Source organism: Aedes albopictus, chromosome 2, assembly GCF_035046485.1.
Source record: "Aedes albopictus strain Foshan chromosome 2, AalbF5, whole genome shotgun sequence".
NCBI classification, from domain to species: domain Eukaryota; kingdom Metazoa; phylum Arthropoda; class Insecta; order Diptera; family Culicidae; genus Aedes; species Aedes albopictus.
Window position 1 is genome coordinate 117,619,374 of NC_085137.1, and position 14,380 is coordinate 117,633,753.

The following is a 14,380-nucleotide window of genomic DNA, read 5'->3' on the forward strand; positions in this document are numbered from 1 at the left end:
CACCAATAATCAAAACTGTTCCAATTCAAATTTTCATTGTATAGTTCTTTGGTAAAAAAAATAATCTAAGACATGCCAAGCTTACCTTATTGCACAGCGATACGCGTGATAAAAATCGTCCAAAAGATTCATCAATCACATCACATAATTTTCACTTAACGTCCCCCTTATCCAGCACCCAGTTAATATCCAGGCACGTAAGAATCCACTTCTACCGTCTGAAACTCCCAAGTCACGCACATGTCATGTTTTGCACCTAATCGATTACCAACGATGACGGTCGTCGGTTATAATGACCACTGCCGTACCCTCCCTTCTTATTACACATGATTCCACTCACGACACTGCTGCAACATGCATCCCCTACTTCCCACAAGCATCGATTGACATGATCAGATAGACTCCCCCCCTTGGCATTGTATCTGCATCTGCACACATCTGGCAAGCATATCAGTATCTCTTAATTACACCGCCACGCTGCTGACTAAATCGATCTGCCAAGACACCTTAACCGCGCGAGCGCGCGCACTTCGGTCCCATATCCTTCCTAGCCCGAAGCCTATTGATCCGATTGCAACCGTAACACAAACGAACAAACGGACGACATCGCATGGACCAGCCGCGGCGCGACGCCGCGACAAAACAAAAACCGAAAAACACGTGCACAACGAACGCGGCGAAAACGAAAGAAACACGCGCGTGACGACTACGACGAACCGCTGGCGGAGCAAAAACCAAAGTTAACCCGATCCCAACTCCGGCTGAGCGAAGACTGCCGAGCGACGAGCCGATTAATTTAAAATGCAGCAGCAGCTAGCAGCCAGCATTCCCTGGTCGCCCCTGCCGCGACGACGGACGGGCCCGCTTACTGTGCTCTCTGCATACAACCAGGGCTCGGGCGGTGTGCGTCCGTCCACCCGTTTGAGCTCTGAGGCCGGATTCAAAAACAGAGATTTTTTCCCTCGGTGCGTTTTTCGCCAGACACAGCCAGTCAGTCGGTTCGTCATCTCCCTCACAGTAAAGTTGATGTGTTTTTATGATTTTTCTTTTTCACAATATTTAAAGGGCAGGCGGCATAAGTGCACATTGAAAAGTTAAGAAAATAACGGCTTAATTCTTTAAATGGGTAATTGTAACTCAATCTATTTAACCCTTTATAAGGCTCAGAAAATGGTCCTTACAGCTTGCCTTACAGCCACAGCTGTAATGGTGAGGGTATTCAGCAAGACCATGGTGAATGGACGGGTCGGTTCAGGAACTTTTCGTAAAGGAAATTACCTTGACTTCCTTGAGCAAAGACTATCTTTGTGCTTGACAGACGATATACGTATGCAAAATGGTCATTGGCAGAGGAATCGCCCACTGTGGAAGCGCTCGTAGAACACTGAACAAGCTGAGAAGCAGGCTTTGTCCCTTCCCCGGGAATTTCTCTTAAACCCGTGAGCTCCCTTAAGGCTCCCAAGAATTCTCACTGGAACGCCCTGACATCCCTGTGTAACCTTCTGAATCCCCCTTAACCCTCAAAAGGATACCTAAAATGAAGGTCCGTTTTGAGACATCACAGACAAACAGACGTAACACTGATGAAATTAGGTTGGTCAAGGACTTATAGGACCGTTTGATTTGATATTCCACCACTAGGTGGAGCTGTTGGGGGGTGCATGATCCGTGGCGTAGTTGGCTACACGTTCGCTCGATAAGCGAATGGTCATCGGGTAGATTCCCAGACCCCCAACAAAAAAAAAACTCGTCAGCCGTTTGAAGAGACACACAGAGCCCACCCGTCCAACACTATGGCCGTCTGGAAGCAGACTGACAACTGACCCTCTTCTGAGCAAACTTGCTCTAATGTACCATATCCGGATTACGGCGACCGACAATGGACCCCACTCTGAACTGATGAAGCAGTATCACGTGCTCTTCGATCTACTGGCACAAGTAGAGAGTGCAAAAGAGGCAACGTCGCAGCAGATCCAAAATTATAATTACGCAGATAAAGTAGATACACCGCCACTGTTCAAATGGACAGTTGGCAATTGATGTCGCTATCGTGATGCACAAGTTGGCGAATAGAGCTAGTAGGGTGAGAAGGGAGATCTTCTTCTTCTTCTTTATAGCTCGACGTTCTCACTGGAACTTGGCCTGCCTTTTTTCAACTTAATGTTCTTTGAGCATTTCCACAGTTATTAATTGATTGGCTTTCTTTGCCTGCCCCTAAAACACGATGAAACGCCTTTGACTTCTCTTGAACCCCCGGGAGGACCCTCTGGAACACCTGGTTACCACTTGAAATCACATCAAACTCCATGAGACCAATCAAACATGTTTAAACCCTTCATAAAGCCCATTTAGTTCGCCGTCAACTTCTCTCAAACTACCTGAGACTCCTTCTGGAGGCACTGCGATTAGAGTCAGCAACTTGGTCAGCAAGCTTTCAATCACATCATGCTAGGAGATGAGGGTTCAATTCCCGCTCCACGCGATGACATTTTTCCCGAGGAATGTGTCTACTTCATATATGAATATCCATATGAATATGATATATCCGCAGACAAACAGACATATTACTTAGAAGAAATTTGTTCAAAAAACATCGTTTGGCATCTCACTAGCACCCTCTCTAATGCTCAATCCGAAGCATTCATTTGCAGGTGTTGTTTCCCTCGGCTCGATGTAACAATTTAGTAGGTGACGACTCTCCCGTGGCGTCATCCATTCATACAACATGAATGAAGGTTCATGATTGAGTCATTTTATGTAAACAATGATCGGCGTTGCGTTCATTTCTCTCCAAAATTGAGAGGTGATGTAGGCACAGCAGCGCCACCATGACCAGTGGTGGAAAGCATCATGCGCTTGACGTGTTTTTTGGTTCGCATCAAACACAATCTTTGCTCACGCGCTCGCGAACCCAAAAAGAGAGAACGGTTCACGATTTCCCGGATCGACGAACCAACACAAAACAAATGTCGAACGAGCAGAATCGCAGTTGGTTCGCCAGAAAGATCACAATGTAGAACACTTGATTTGTTGCCATATTTTTGTACACTTAAAGGTAATTAGTAGGGTGTTTTTTTATTATACTGGTCAGGTACCTTTCCAATAAATGATATCGACGAAAAAGTTTACCAACATTTGATTCCATTACAGAAATATCGGCCGCGAACCTCTAAAATAAAAACCCGATTTAATCCACCTATGGTGAACAGAACCCTTCTTACACTTATTAAAAATATTGTTGTATTATGCGTATTAAGCAAATTTATTTTGTGCGATTGGCCAAAAGTTCTAGAAAATATTGTGGATTTGACATCTAGTGAAATGGTTCCCAAAATAGCATAGACCATGGACTTACCAGTAATGCCAGATACCTCCAAGAATCTTATATGGAATGTTAAAAAAATAGCTTTCATATTCTGGAATATTGTATCTTTTGTTAACTGCCAAATAATCTTGAATCGATTAACAAATGGATAAAAAAAATCAGCAAGATACACTTTGTCTAATATCTCTTAATCAGTCGAATAAATTAACTCCGAAGTACTTGGTATTCATGGTTATGGTGTTGAAAGGACAAAAATGATACATCTACTAAGTTAATCAGTTTTGGCATTAACTAGTTATTTTGGCTGTACAGTTCTTGCATTTTTCCCACAATATATAAATTTAAAGCTTTCATTTAACATATTGTTAGTTTTCATAAAATTCCTGTGTATTTGTAATTTGTTAATTATAATTTTGTTGAAAACAATAACCTGCTAGAATACACTTTGTATGAGATCAGCATTATTTATTGAAAAATAATTTCCCATAGACTGGTCAAAAACAAATGCAAGATAACAAGTGAATATAATAAAAAAAATAATTTATTGAAATACTCTACGTAAGATATCTCAGTAATCAAATGTCGAATCGAAATAAAATTTCAGGGCCTTATACAAGCATATTGTAGCTTTCATTTGGTGCTTAGAGAACCCAAATCGGTTGACAGACGGCTGAGATATTTATTATGGTACCCTTGGTCAAAAATCTCAAAAAGTTAACCTGTATTACTCCCAAGTACTCTTTGAAAGATATCTCGGTAACCAAATGTCCAATCCTAATGAAAATGTATAGGGTTCTACTAGAATGTTGTAGCTTTTATTTGGTGCCAGGATAACCGAAATCGGTTGACAGACGGCTAAGATATTTATTATGATACTTTTGGTCAAAAATCTCAAAAGGTTTAGTTGTATAAATTCGAAGTACTCTTCGAAAGATATCTCTGTAACCAAATGTCCAATCGAAATAAAATTTCTGGGCGATCTACTAGGATGCTGTAGCTTTCATTTGGTGCCAAGAGAACCCAAATCGATTAACAAACGGTCGAAATATTTATTATGATACACTTGGTCAAAAATCTTAAAAAGTTTAGAAGTATGACTCATAAGTACTCTTCGAGAGATATCTCGGTAACCAAACGTCCAATCGAAAAAAAATTCAATAGCGTTCTACTAGGATGTAGTAGCTTTCATTTGCTTCCAAGAGAACTCAAATCGGTTGACAGACGGCTGAGAAACGTGCGTGACTTTTTTTTGTAACGCACATACACACACACACACATACACACATACACACATACACACACACACACATACAGACATTTGCTCAGTTCGTCGAGCTGAGTTCATTGGTATATGAGACTCGGCCCTCCGGGCCTCGGATCGAAAGTCGGTTTTTCGAGCGATATTTATACCCTTCTTATGGGTGTAAGAAGGGTAAAAAGCATCGCGCTTGCAAAAGATGCGATGCACTCGTTGGCGTTCGTGTCGTACGATCTTGAGCCACAGACGTACGAACAACATCGCACAGGACGAATTTCGCACCAACTCGACTTCGGGGTTGGCAGGAAGCGCAGTAGGCGTTGCCGGGTGCAGACGTGTTTTGATTTGCTCGTCACATTCGCTCCGCGTTCGTCGTTTTTTTTTCGCTCATGGTTTGGCCGGTGCTACGCCATCCGGATGGTTTTTCCGCGTATAAAATAGTGCTAGTTCTGTGCTAGATTATATGTACATTTAGATAATAAGGAAGTGATTTTATTGATTTCGGGTTGAAGTCAGAAGATGTTGTGCAAATGCAGTTCCGCGGCGCTTGAAATTTTCCAAATCGTAAAACGGCCGGTAGTGCTACGCCATGCGGAGGTGATTCCTTGTCTTGTGTGTGATTGGGTTGCCAACAGTTCGGTTAACTTTCGGTGTGCGGGTTGTTTTCGTGATTCTGCCAGTGAAACGGCTGACAATACTATGGCATCCTTGATGTCATCCGGATGATGCCGCACCGGGAAAAGATTTGCTAGTGTTTAATTTGAAAGAAAATGGCTGATTTGCATTTCGAAAAGTGAATAATCTAAAGTGAATGAAAATGCTCCCATTTGGATGCGGTCTAGCGAAGGTCATTCAGGCGAAGGGTTATTCAGATCATTAGTATATTATTTTCATTTCGTTGTATATTTTGTGCTATATGAAATACTAAATAAGTGGTTTTAACTTGGCTGGTGGCTCGTGCCGGTACGCCACCCGTGTTAGAATATCCCAACGATTCCGCTAATGATATGGCCGGGCCATTCGATCAGTTTTCCGCGTGTGAAAGTGTATTTCTTTCGCGTAGTTTCATTCTCGCGTTTTGGTGTCATAGCAATAACGAGTCAATTGTGCCCTCCACGTCGCGCGTCGATTGATGCATGTGAGGTGCAGGAGAAACGAGAGTAATGGCAGACTACGAGAAACGAGAGTAATGGCAGACTACGAGAAAAAATGTTTACGTCTACGCATAAAAGTAAATGGCCAAAACAGACGCAGACATTTTTCTTCCATAAAAGCACTGCCGGTCAGTGGGCGATGGATTGTATATACTAGAGTGGGTCAACGTTGTATGGGAAAATTCAGATTTGGTCAGATCAGCCCGGAACAAGGTTTTTCCGATGCCTTTTATGATTCGTAACAACTGTGCAAAATTTGGGCTCGATTGGTTGTGTCCCCGTATTCCGCATTGCGTTTGAAATTTGTATGGGATTTAGTATGGGAAAACACGCGTTTTTGCATTTTTCTCGTAAGAGGCTCCAATTTGTCTGGAACTTTGTAACCAGCGACGTCAAAGTGTAGCCCAGGGGATGCTGATAAACTTTGTCAAAAAGAGTAAGGTAATAGAGTGACTCTGAAAAAAGTTATTAAAATTCAAAGTTGGGTATCTCCGCGCAACTGCTGAAAACCATTTTTTCTGCCAACACTGCTGATGCTTCGAAGGATCAATTCATCCTTGCCTTATTTTCTGACATTTCATGAAACCCCAACCCCCATTTCATCAACAAACAGCAATCAAGCTAATGGTTTTCAGTCGATTTACATACTTCAATTATTTCATTTGATCACACAATTCTTATTATTTTAGGGTCTGCTCGTGTGGAATGGTTCCGGAACTAAATATTTTGGAGGAGTAACGAATAACTCATCAGAACCAGACTTGCGACGTATCAGATTATGATACAAGACATTTTGGGACACAGAAAATTCTTGGGGATGTTTGGAGGAAATAAATATGTTGCGAATATTTCTGAAGCCCGGCTTGTGACGCATCAAAGTTCTTGATCTTGCAAACGAAGAGCAATGAAAAGCGTTTCAAGACTTGACCACAGGAAAAAAAATACGGAAATTTACGAGAGTTTCCAGTACAATAATACATATTGTGGCTGTTTGGCTACATTTGATTACTAAGGCAAGCACAGGTCAGACGTAATTATCACTCAGCGAAAACCTTGTACCGACTTTTTGAACCCTCTAAGCAGAATACCCTCTTCGAATGAGTGTAATCTGTTTCGTGCCTTTCAATTCCGCCCTTTTCCGTACCTTTTAAATACGCGTATCTGTCAAAGGATAAGCAAAATAGGGCGGAATTAAAAGGTACGAAACTGATTACACCCATTCAAAAAACTCAGCGAGAAGCCTGCGACACGTAGGTTAAGGAGCTGTGAATATATTGACTGTCAAACGATAAACTGCAACGACCGACGCGCCACCATTTTTCGAATAGTGGAGGGTGTAGGTACCTTCTTCGCGGTGTTGTTTATGGTGAAGCAACACCGTGAAAAAGGTACCTGTGCTCTCCAACATTCGAAAAATGGTGGCGCGTCGATCGTTCAACGCTAGCGATTTTGCGGTGGGGTGATGACGTTTGGAGGCGAATAGTACCTACTGCAGTAAAGTGAAGCACTAGATTAATAAGCGTGAAAAAAGTAAAGTTGCAATACAATTTAATTTTGTTTCATTATTTAATATTTTTCATATGATTTACGGTGGAAGAAGTATGAGAAAGTCAAATTATTGGTATAATAAATCCGTGTAGGTATTTTGTCATATCTGAGGCTGCCTTTTTCGGTACAGTTTGTTTGTAACACCAAATCTTACTTACGAACACATTTAAAAGTGATGCGTCATTTCTACTTTTTGTACTGTTGAATCTATATATATAAAAATGAGTTTGAAGGCCCTTTGAGGCAACAAAACTCACGAACGGGTGAACCGATCAGGATGACTTATGCAGGGTTTGATTCGTATTCATGGTGGCTGTGTTTATATGCAGAAAAAGTTTCGAAAATCTTTTAAAAAGGTATGAAAATTGTGAATATAATGATTTTTTATGAGCCGGGAACAAATTCAGCATGATCAAAATTAAATCAATCTAGAGTGCGGTGACGTTATGAGCTCAACAGTTGTCAAAACACCACAGCTTGGCAAGACAAAGTTTGCCGGGACAGCTAGTTAGTTTATAATTGGGAGTTCGTCATGTCATTGTAAAACTAATTAGAATCGGTAGCTTCATTAAGTCTCTTCGAGCAAAAGGATAATCCTAGCATGCAGCATGAACTTCGTTCTCTGCAGTCGGAAAATGGATGCAGGAAGGTACCACAGGTTCTACGTGTGGTCAGAAAGTTCCAAAATGTCTTGCATAATAACTGGTTTGACTCGTCGCAAGATAGGTTCCGGTGAGTTTCTTGTAAAGTGGCTATCAGTTGCAGAAATATGGATACCACGGTATTCGTCCAAAATAGTACCGGAGTCAATCATCAGCAGACCCTAAAATAATAAGAATTGTGTGATCAAATAAAATAATTGAATAAGACACGGACACGTTTATTCAATAATGAAAATCGACTGAAAACCGTTAGCTTGATTGCTGATTGTTGATGGAATGGGGGATTGGGATTCTATGAAATGTCATAAAATAAAGCAAGGATGAATTGATCCTTCGAAGCATCAGCAGTGTTGGCAGAAAAAATGGTTTTCAGCAGTTGCGCGGAGATATCCAACTTTGAGCATTAATAACTTTTTTCAGAGTCACTCTATTACCTTACTCTTTTTGACAAAGTTTATCAGCATCCCCTGGGCTATACTTTAACGTCGTTGGTTACATAGTTCCAGACAAATTTGAGACTCTTACGCGAAAAATACAAAAAAGTATGTTTCCCCATACTAAATCCCATACAAATTTCAAACGCAATGCGGAAAGCGGGGACACAACCAATCGCGTTCAAATTTTGTACAGTTGTTACGGACCATAAAAGGCATCGAAAAAGCTTTGTTCCGAAAAAACGATCTTGTTGACCCGGTCTAGTATATACACACATACACACACACACACACACACACACACACACAACTCGACTTCGGGGTTGGCAGCACCCCTCAGAATGTTATGAAATTTTGTAGGTTTCAAGACTTTACCTTTTACCTTTTGCGTATTTTGTTTTTTCAAAATTAACCTAGACTAACATTTAAAAAGAGTCAAAGTTCTTTAACCGTTTTTTTTTTCACAAAAAATAACTCGAATATGATAAGATGTACAAAAAAGTGATGTATGGGTGACATTTAGAGAATTGTCCAAGCTTTCATGAAAAAATATTTTAAAAATTCTAAATACATTTTTACACGCTAAAAATATATTTTTAAAATTAAAAGTCAATTTACAGAAAATGCCCACTTTTTTATGTTTTGAAATTTTTTTCCAAGAAAGTCAATATTGTTGCCTAACTTTCCTCCATACATCACAAGATGGGCACTTTTAAGGAAAAAAAGCTTTTCTAACAAAAACTTTTTCATGTTAGTTTTTTTAGCGTGTTGCGCATTAGCCGTTTTTTTTCACAAAAAAATATAACTCGAATATGATAAGTTGTACAAAAAAGTGATGTATGGGGGACTTTTAGGGAATTGTCCAAGCTTTCAAGAAAACATATTTGAAAAATATAAAAAATGTTTTACACGCTAAAAAATATCTTTTCAAAATTAAAAGTCAATTTACAGAAAAAGCCCTTTTTTATGTTTTGAATTTTTTTCCCAAGAAAGACAATATAGTTGCCTAACTTTCCTCCATACATCACAAGATAAGCACTTTTAAGGAAAACAAAATTTTCTAAAAAAAACTTTTTCATTTTATTTTTTTTTCTGCGTGTTGTGCATTAACTCGTACAGTAATGTATCCAGAATCCTAATGACAATCCATTAAAACTTAATAGGCTCAACTACTTTTTTAATATCTTAACGTGCTTGACATTGAAAACGTGCTTGATATTGGAAAGAGCTCAAGACAAATTTGCTTTTAGGGTTTTATATCAATGAAAACGCTTGTGTATTGATGAAATATGTACACACAGAAAAAAATATGTAATTGAAATTCAGCGAGAAATCATGCACATAAAGGGAATGCTAGAGTTAGTGCATATTTTCATGAGATATCATGTAAAATTACATTACCATCGTGTAAATTTCCGCCAACCATCGCGTAAACCATCATGGACTCCAACCAGTTACGTGACTATTAGCGGAAATTTACACGATTGTAACGTAATTTTACATGATATCTCACGTAAATATGCACTAACTCTAGCATTCCCTTTATGTGCATGATTTCTCGCTGAATTTTACATGAATATTTTTTTCTGTGCATATGTATATGTGTATTCAATTATTTTATTTTCTACAATATATACATCCTTCTTTTATACATTCTATTGTAACGTTTTTTGAATATTAGATCTTTAGTCTATCTGAAACAAAGTAAACTTTTTTGGATTATCTTTTGGATTCGAAAACTTCTTCGCTTCAATTTGATTTTCAGAAATTGGCACAAATGAATGAAATTTTTGTGTACCAGGTATTGTTTTTACGTGACTGTATGTGTATAGTTCTTCAAGTTCATCCGTCATTTTTGCATATTGTTCATTTGAAATAAAGCAGAAATTCAATTTTTGTTATATGTATATCTGACTGTTTAACTGCCCAGTCATACAGTTCTCGAGGAGTTGTGATTGTGTTTCCATAATCTCGAGCAAGACTTGCTCGTTTTGCCATTCGCTTGAGAGTACCTCCAACAGCGTTACATGGACCTTTGCCATGTGAAGTTGCGAAGAAGTGCCATTCTGCTTCCAATCCATAATTGGACCGAAAACTGCACAAACTGGCAAATTTTGTTTGTCTTTATAATGAGCTGCTGCTCCATCTGACATGAAAGTAATTTTTGAGAAATCAATCGATTGTTTAATGAAATCTAGCAGTTTTGATATAAATAACTGAACTGCTGTTGTATCGTGTGTAAGTACTTCAGATATTATTATAAAGCTCAAATTTTCCAACTTATTTTCTTTTCTGTAGTACACTTCAAAGGGGTGAATGGTAGCTTGAGAATTATTCCAATGGTAACCTTGAGCAGGATTTTGAATGATAAATGAATAATTTTCTGAAAAGTCACAAATTGTTAATACTTCACCCTGTTTAAGAGATTCTTTTTTATCCCGCAAAAATGAGGATTGTAATTTATAAATGAAATCATGAGTTATAAGCTTATCAACTTTTTCTACAAAAATACGGAACAAACTCGTCTATAGTCTTAGTAATAGTTTCCAAATTGCATCGATCAGTGGTTAGCCATTGTTGAAATAAAACCGATTCTTTATCATTCGCTTCTAATAATGATGTTAGTTCACTGGTTCTAGGCACACAATAATACAATTTCAGCAAACAGAATGCTGTTTTAAGCATTCAGATATCAAAACAAGCTGAGAAACAGGTTCTATTCCAGTTGGGATGTAACGCCAAGAAAAAGAAGGCACCCAATCAAACAAAGTTGTAATGCCCATTGAGTGTTATTAAATGGGTATAAGGATTCTTGATACATCCTGTACGAGTTAATGCGCAACACGCTAAAAAAAATTACGTGAACAAGTTTTTGTTAGAAAAACTTTTTTTCCTTAAAGGTGCCCATCTTGTGATGTATGGAGGAAAGTTAGGCAACAATATTGACTTTCTTGGAAAAAAATTCAAAACATAAAAAAGTGGGCATTTTCTGTAAATTGACTTTTAATTTTAAAAATATATTTTTTAGCGTGTAAAAATGTATTTAGAATTTTTAAAATATTTTTTCATGAAAGCTTGGACAATTCTCTAAAAGTCCCCCATACAACACTTTTCTGTAGGTCTTGTCATTTTTGAGTTACATCGATTTTAAAAAAATCTTCGAAAAAAAGTTAGGCCCTCTTCAAATGTTACTCTTGAAAATTTTCGAAAATTTAAGTATGCAAAGTTGCTTATAAAAACCTAGTCTTTATGCCCACCAAGTTTCATTCGATTCTGAGAGGGTGTTGCCAACCACTGGTCGAGTTGGCGCGAAATTCGTCACAGCAAAGGTTTGCGATGCGATGGCATTTTTTTGTAGCGTGTAAGCACACGTTCGCGATCAATTTCCACCACTGACCATGACACATGCGAGCACAGTCCGAACCACACTATATTTTCAAAATGACCGTTAAATCATGCGATGATAGCGATTTGAGTAGTATGTCTGTTTGTCTGTGATATATCCTCTGGGGGATGCTCTGTGTATAAATTCTTTATTACATCAACGAAGTTCGTTGAATGAACCTAACCTCAAAATGACTGATAACTCTCAGGTCATTTTAACAGATATAACATGAGCATGGAAAGGACGGCAACAAGATCGATGAAGTAGAATATGATTCAACTTTTTCGTGCATGTGTGTGATCTGTCAAAATGACCTGAGAAGTGTCAAACATATTTATGGCTAGCTTTGTTGGTATAATGAAGAATTGTTAAGTTTCCCTTAGTATGTTCATCTGCTGGCTTTCATGAAAGTCACTGAGTTCTTCTGTTGCCTACGTAATCCCCAATAAAGCCCCCTGAAGCCCTCCGATACTCTCTGAAACTTTGCCCTTATGAAAAAAAAAACCTCATGAAAGATTTCTCAAAGCAAGGTTTAGATTATTCCCAATTTTTAAACTTCAAACTCCGAACTTCTTCCACTCAGCAGCAGTTCGTCTGCAACCGGGCGGCGCGGCGGCATGTCTCGGGCCAAAGAGAGAAATAAGCAATTTGTCCAGAAGACCTTACTCACCGACTACTAGGTACCTAGTACATATCCGCATGAGGCACGCCGCCCGCCGTAGAGGATGATGATGATGACGATGATGGAACGGATCAGATGGTGCGTTGCGTATATGTTTGCGGAAAGATGCCTCTCCACGTTGTCCGACAGCTATGTTTCGGTTATCCCCTTACAAGAAGTTGAGCGGGGGTGGTGATGGTGGCGGCATTTGTTTATGCTTTGGGGTGTTCACTCATTTACTCACTCATACCACCACTGCAGCATGAAGGCCCAGCAGCACGTCGTTTACCGGGGCCAGATTTATAAACTGAAAAAAGTTGGCGCGGCACATGATGATGTTTGCTGTACGATGTTGGTTTACTGGACATCACGCTTCTGCATCGGGCATTCATTTGTGAAAATTGATTAAAGTATGTAATAAGGGAATGAAAGTGCAATGCAACACAGAAAGAATGTGATTTTATGAATATTTGATGAATTAATCTCTTGCGTTTGAGTTGGACAAGACATAAGAGTTTATAGTGGATTTCATATTGATGGAAACATTGTACACAGAAAAAAATATGTAATTAAATTTCAGCGAGAAATCATGCACATAAAGGGAATGCTAGAGTTAGTGCACTTTTACACGAGATATAATGTAAAATTACATTAACATCGTGTAAATTTCCGCCAACCATCGCGTAAACCATCATGGACTCCAACCGGTTACGCGACTATTGGCGGAAATTTACACGAACGTAACGTAATTTTACATAATATCTCATGTAAATATGCACTAACTCTAGCATTCCTTTTATGTGCATGATTTCTCGCTGAATTTTAATTACATATTTTTTTCGGTGTACATAGCAGTGTAAATACTTAGATCCTGATGATCACAACCAGTTGTTCTGTTGGGGTTAATCAATCACAGATAAAAATAATGAGATTTACACGTCATGTAAACTTCATTTTAGTCATGTAAACTTAGTGTTTTGATGGTTTACATGATATATCATGTAAGTTTGTGTTATATGTCATGTGGAATTACATGACATATAATGGAAGTTTACATGATATATTATGACTTTTACATGATATGTCATGTAAACTTCTGTGATATCCCACGCTCCCAACATGTGCATCATATGTCACAGAATTTTACACTTTTTTTTCGATCTGTGAAGGATTTCCTTTTGGAATTCCACTAAGAATGTAGGATTCATCTGGATTATCAATTACAATTCTTCAGAATTATTTTTCATTGGTCTTCCTCAAAGAGATTTGCTTGGCATTACTTTATGTTATCTCTTGGAATTCTTTTAGAAATTTTCCTTCTGAGATTGCTCCAAAACTGGTTCTGGGATTTTTTTTCCCAAGGAGTTCCTTTAGAGATTTCTCAAAAAGGTTTATTATGAACTTTTTGTTATCTGTATTACCGAGATTTTCAGGTAGTTTTAGGTTTCAAATTTTCCAGGATCTTCTAGTTTCACTTCTAGTTTCTTGATAAATTCATCATTTTTCTTTGAATATTTCCTCACGGTAGAAAATTGCATAGAAAACATCATCTATTCTATATTTTGTGTTTCATGTAGTTTACTTGAGCTGCATGAAAATCTGAGAAACTGCGGCCCAAACATCAATAAGAAAAAAACATAAAAAATAATCAATTAAGTTTGTAGTCGTGGATTGGGAGCACCCCATCCAGCATTGCTCGTCTCATCGCCATCGCCATGTAGACATACTGCCGTCCGAGAAGAGACTGATATAGCAGACTGTGAGCACTGTTGAACACCCTAAAGAATAGTATGAGTAGAGAACTCAGTTTGGCCTTGCATCGATCAGACCGTACAGACGTCGATCGTAACTGTTATACAGAATGAGGAAGAGATCGTCACTCGCGAGCTCCATCCACTGCACTGTCGAGGAGAGCACATATGGCCTGCAGTCGAAACGCTGCGAATGACGAGT